This window comes from Callorhinus ursinus, unplaced genomic scaffold (assembly GCF_003265705.2).
Source record: "Callorhinus ursinus isolate GAN/ISIS: 27379988/994484 unplaced genomic scaffold, GSC_fseal_2.0 scaffold16, whole genome shotgun sequence".
Taxonomy (NCBI): domain Eukaryota; kingdom Metazoa; phylum Chordata; class Mammalia; order Carnivora; family Otariidae; genus Callorhinus; species Callorhinus ursinus.
Genome location: NW_027397078.1, coordinates 2,631,692 through 2,637,691, shown reverse-complemented (window position 1 = coordinate 2,637,691; position 6,000 = coordinate 2,631,692). Strand labels below are relative to the sequence as shown.

The 6,000-nt window shown below is 40.0% G+C and overlaps 1 protein-coding gene across 3 annotated transcripts in view; it reads left to right on the top strand.

The window, feature by feature from the left end:
* The first annotated feature begins 2,354 nt into the window (after positions 1-2,354).
* The window catches only part of ZNF81 (zinc finger protein 81), a 129,928-nt gene continuing 126,282 nt past the window's right edge, over positions 2,355-6,000 (top strand). For all 3 annotated transcript variants that reach the window (XR_012381013.1, XR_012381012.1, XM_025857940.2), the window contains exons 1-2: positions 2,355-2,427; positions 3,981-4,008. The gene's annotated coding sequence lies outside the window, so the exon portion shown is untranslated. The remainder of the gene's footprint in view (positions 2,428-3,980; positions 4,009-6,000) is intronic.

Here is a 6,000-nt window from a genome sequence, read left to right as displayed (position 1 = left end):
GCTAATGACTTTGAACACCTCCTCATATGCTTATTGGCTCTATCTTTCCTTCTTCTCTGAAATGGTCTAATGGGTCCATTTTTTTAAATTTTTTTTAAGATTTTATTTATTTATTTGAGAGAGAGAATGAGAGAGAGAGAGAGAGCATGAGAGGGGGGAGGGTCCGAGGGAGAAGCAGACTCCCTGCTGAGCAGGGAGTCCGATGCGGGACTCGATCCCGGGACTCCAGGATCATGACCTTAGCTGAAGGCAGTCGCTTAACCAACTGAGCCACTCAGGCGCCCGGGTCAATTTTTTTTTTTTTTAAATATAACTGTAGTACTATTAAGATGCTCAACAACATGAACAGTGATTCTTGAAACTCTATGTAGAAGCACGTCAGACAAGCTACTACTGATTCAATTCCTTCTTCGTTTCTTCATTCAGTACACTATCAGACCAGGGCTATATATGTAGAAAGAGAATTTGGAATAATTAGAGTCCAACCCTCTAAGAAAGCAAAAAATTAGCTCAGACCATAAAAATCTACCCTGCCATTCATCAGGCTAGGAGAACAATCACAGATAAAGTCAGATGCAAAGTTATCGGGAAACATTATTTCTCCCAAGGACGTGCTGCCACAAAGAACTCTACTTTGAGTGACTACTGCTTTCTCAGTCACTGGGAAACTTCCTTCTCTACAATCACAGACTATCAGAAAGCTGCTATTTGAAATGGTATCAGTACAAACGAAACATCCTACTCTTGCTGGAGACTCTAAGTCACATAGACACAAAGCAGCAGCCAGGATTTCCAACCCCGACCAGAGATAAGGGGTATCTAGACACAACATTTTATATCTATCTTAACTTTATTGTTTTCAGGAAAACAGGACTCAAGTTCACTTTGTGGTTCACATACAGCTCCATTTTGCCTTAAGGTCACCAGAACACTGCTTCATTTCTATTTCATCTGAACTTCACCATTCCTCCGAATAATGTAACTCTATCTTTTCCTTTGTTTAGTGGTGCCATGGTTCCTCTGGTGTGTGGCCTCCCTCATTGATTGATGGATCTGTCAGACTACAAATTAGTCCCAGATGGTCTTAGACTGAGTAGGACACTCTTACATTCCAGATTGTGAAACTGAGCCCCAGAGGGGATGTGACTGGACTGAGAGCATCCAGTAAGTCCATACCTGAGCCTGTGTCGGGTCCCCTCAAAATACCTTCCTCACCTGAGGATTCAGAGAAAACTTCAGTGGGGTACAGAGCCTTCTGCCTGTAGGAGGACTTCTGCCTGTAGGACTCCCTGCAGGAGGCAATATTTGAACTTGGTTTTGAAGGAAAAGTAGGCATTCCCAGGTAAAGGGCAGCAGGACTTCTTCCCTTTCTACCCCAGTGACTACGTCCTAGAAGGGTATGGGCATCTAATATAGAAGGGAATTTCTATATTAGAAGTAATATTAGGGACAGCAAACCGGTTGAAGGGCAGAATCAGTCTTGTCTTAAAGCTACATTTTCAAAAGGGCACTATCACAGTGCAGATTTTATTTTATGTGGAAATAAAAATAATAGTTTCCTGAAGATGCTTTTATTGACATACTGCTTTAGATTAAGGAAAAATCAAAAAGTATTATTGATTCATATTTTATTTCATTAGGGGTTGCTGGAGTGGGAGATAATGTAGACTATGGGAGCATTCAGAACCCGCACCCAACCCCTACAAGTACAACAGAGGGGAATCTGACACTGACTTCCCCTTTTTCCCTCAGTGCTATGTCCTAGGAGGCTTGCACACTCCCAATTTCTTCCCCTTCTTCGCTCGTGGTATGTTCCAGGAGAGCACTGTAAACCAGTCTGACTCCTCCCCCGCTTTCACATCGTGTGGTATCTGCCAGGAGAGCACAGCTACTGGTACGTCTGCGTCTTTCCAGAGGCCCCCCTTCAGCTTCTCTGAACATCATTACACAGATCCAGAGTGCAGATCCAAAGACCTCCTCCTCCAGGAAGACCGCCCAAAAGAACGCCGCCACCCATGCTCCCCGCCACTGAGACAGCTCCGCGGCTCTGCTCTGTGAGTTTAGAGGCTTCCTCACCCTCGGTACGGAAGGGTCACTCCTCCAACATGGCGCACCCCACGGGGAAGCGCGACCTGGGCGCGGCCACGTTCCCCTCCTGGCAACGCGGCCTAGGGGCACTGAACGCTCCAAAGCACCAATTCCGTAACATCCCCACGTTGACTCTGGGCGGACAGCGGCTTCGAATGTAGTTTTGCGCGTGTGCAGGACCACGCCCCCTTCGTTCGTCGCCCCAAACCCTGAGAAGGGGCGGTGCTAGGGGGTGGTGACCGGAAGCGGCTACGGTTCTCAGCGGTGGTTTCATAGTTGTCAGGAGGATCTCAATGCTCTGTGTCGGAGGGATGTGGAGGTGATGGGGCCCCGGGGAGCGTGAGTGTTGGGGGATTCTGTGTGCTCAGTGGTGGAATCGGTTGTCTAACGGATTGGATGATTCGATCATTATTTTGCAGGCTTTCCTCTTCTCTCAACGTTAAGGTCCTGAAGTTCACTCTAAGACCCACAAGGTTCGGTGCATTATGTTCTAAGTGTACCCTAAGAGTTGATTTTTCTTCTTACCACGAGTTATTTAGAAGTGCGTTTTTAGTTTCCAAAAGTTTATCTTTTTAATAGATTTCTAGCCTTAGTTTTCTGTGGTCAGAAAAATGCCTACGTGAAGCTCATTCCTCGAAACAGGAGAAGACTCATGGCCTAGGCCGTGGTGAATTTTTATAAATGTTCCATATTTTAATCAAAAATAATATTTAGTTGTTTAGTTGTCAACTGTGTCATACAAAATTTACGCTCTTTGTTGTCCTTGTCTCCTGTTCCTGAGGAGAGAGAAATTCTCCAGTGTGTTGGTGATTGCTCCGTTTCTCCTTCCTGCTGTTCGTGGTGCATTTTGAGTTCAGTGTTGTATAAAGTGAGACTTAGGTTGAAGTTCATCTGTTTGAATGTTCAATTACTCAGGCACCATCTGTTGAAGACTATCCTTCTTTGACTTGTTTTGCACCTTTGTGAAAAATAAATTGCACATACTTGTGTGGGGCTATTTTTAGGTTCTTTATTCTGTTCCATTGATCTATGTGTCTATTTAGTTTTATCATGAATGAGTGTTGAAATTTGTCAATACTATATGAATTTATATGATCTTGTGATTTTTCTTCTTTAGCTTGTTAATATGGGAGAATGCACTGATTGATTTCTGAATGTTGAACCAGCCTTACATTCCTGGAATAAATCTCACTTGGTTGTGGTGTATAATTCTTTTTATATGTTGCAGGAATGGATTAGCTACTGCCTTTTTTTTTTTTTTTGAGGATTTTCTGTAACTCGGTTTATGAAAGATATTGGCCTACAGTTTTAGTTTTTTGTACTGTTTTTGTCTGGTTTTAGTATTAGGGTAAGTACTGGCTCATAGAATGAAGTAAGAAGTATTCTTTTCTTTTGTGTTTTCTGGAAGAGATTATGTAGAATTATGCTAATTTTTCCTTTAACTGGTTGAATTCTCCAGTGAGACCATCTGGGCCTGGACATTTCCTTTTGGAAGCTTTTTGATGATGGCTTCAAATTCTGTAGTAGTTTCAGATTACCTATTTAATTTTTTTCAGAGTACATATTTAGTAGTGGGTGAGTTGTGGAAGTTTGTGTTTTGTGGAAGTTGTTGAATTTATGTGTATTTAAGTTGTTTGTGGTAATCCCTTTCGTTTTAATAGCCGCAGCATCTGTAGTTATATCTTATGTTTCAGTTCTGGTATTGGTAATTCATATCTTGTTTCTTTTTATCTTTATCAGTCTTGCCTGAGGATTACCAATTTTATCAATCTTTTCAAAGAACCAGCTTTTGCTTTCAGTGATTGTTCTGTATTGTTTATCTGTTTTCAATTTCTTTTTTTCTGTATTTACATGTATATTTTATCTCAACTATTTTTGTTTTTTTTTTTCAGGTGTACAATAGAGTGATTCAACAATTTGGTAAGTGTTTTCAATTTCATTGATTTATGCTTTTACATCTGTTACTTCCATCCTTCTACTTGCTTTGGTTTACTTTGTTCTTTTTCTAGTTTCTTGAGATGGGAGCTTAAAGTATTGATTTAAGACCTTAATTCTTTTCTCATATAAACTTTTAATACTATAAATTTCCCTCTCGACACTGCCTTATCTGCATCCCCCAAATTTTGGTATGTTGTATTTTTATTTTCATTTGTGACTTTTTAATTTGCCTTGAGACCACCTCTTTGATCCATAGATGATATAGAAATGTATTGTTTAATTTTCAAGCGTTTGGAGACTTTCCTGTTATCTTTCTGTTATTGATTTCTAATTTGGTGATATTAGAGGATGTATATCATGTGATTTCAACTTACGGAGGTTTGTTTTATGTCCCTGGGTGTGGTATGTCTTGGAGAATGTTGCATGGGTGCTTGAAGAGAATGTGTATTCTTTTTTTTTTTTAAGATTTTATTTATTTATTTGACAGAGATCGAGGCAGCAAGAGAGGGAACGAACGCAAGCAGGGGGAGTGGGAGAGGGAGAAGGGAGAAGCTGCAGCTCCCCCTGCTTGTGCTCTCTCTCTCACACACACTCTCTCTCTCAAATAAATAAATAAGTAAAATCTTTAAAAAAACCCCAACTCTTCCCCTTTATCTGATTTGCTAGGGGTTATCTATGACATTGGTCATTTTAAAGGACCAGCTCTTTGTTTTCTTTAAACCCCCTATTATATTTATTTGAATTATTTAAGATTTTATTTTTATTAATGATTAGTTTATTTGGGGGGGCTTTGCCTAGTTTTGCTTTTCCTAATTCTAATGTTTTAGGCTGAATACATAGCTCTTTTTTGTTATATTTATTTTTAATTAAAATCAAACCATTTAAAGCTATACGTTTCACTCTGTATGACTTTAGTGTGTTCCATGACTTCTGGTAATAATTGTGTAGCTTCTGTACTGACTTCCCACTTCGATCCTGGGTTATTTAGGCAAGTCTTCCATTTCTTTTAAAACAGATTTATTTAGATATACAAAATAGATTTAGATATATTCCAGTACCATAAAATTCATTCTTTTAGAGCATACAGTTCAGAGGTTATTAGTGCATTCACAGAGCTGTACAGTCATGACCACAATCTAATTTTAGGACATTTTCAATACCCCTGAAAAGAAACCTTATGCACCTTAGCAGACATTCACCATTCCTGCCATCCCACACCCCCAGACTAGGCAACTACTAACCAATTTTCTGTGTCTGTGTATTTACCTATTCTAAATATTTCACATAAATGGAATCATAAAATATATGGTCTTTTGTGACTGGCTTCTTTCACATAAGATAATGACTTCAAGGGGGGCGCCTGGGTGGCTCAGTCGTTAAGCATCTGCCTTCGGCTCGGGTCGTGATCCCAGGGTTCTGGGATCGAGCCCCGCATTAAGCTCCCTGCTCAACGGGAAGCCTGCTTCTCCCTCTCCCACTCCCTCTGCTTGTGTTCTCTCTCGCTGTGTCTCTCTCTGTCAAATAAATAAATAAAATCTTTAAAAAAAAGATAATGACTTCAAGGTTTATTCATGTTGTAGCACGTATCAATACTTCTTTTTAATTGTAAAATAATATTCCATTGTATGGATATACTAAATTTTGTTTATCCATTTTCAGTTGATGGACATTTAGGTAGTTTCCACTTTTTGGCTACTATGAATAATACTGCTGTGAATAGTTGTGTATGTAAGTTTTGGAGTGGACATGTGTTTCCATTTCTCTTGGCGTGGTACCTAGGAGTGGAATTGCTGGATCATATGGTGACTCTGTGGGTAACATTTTGAGGAACTGCCAGACTTTCAGAGTGGCTATACCATTTTCCATTTCTACCAGCAGTATATGAGAGCTCCAATTTATTCACATCTCACCAATACCTGTTACTGTCTTTCTTTATCCCTTATTTTAGCCATCCTCATGGATGTGAAGCGGTCT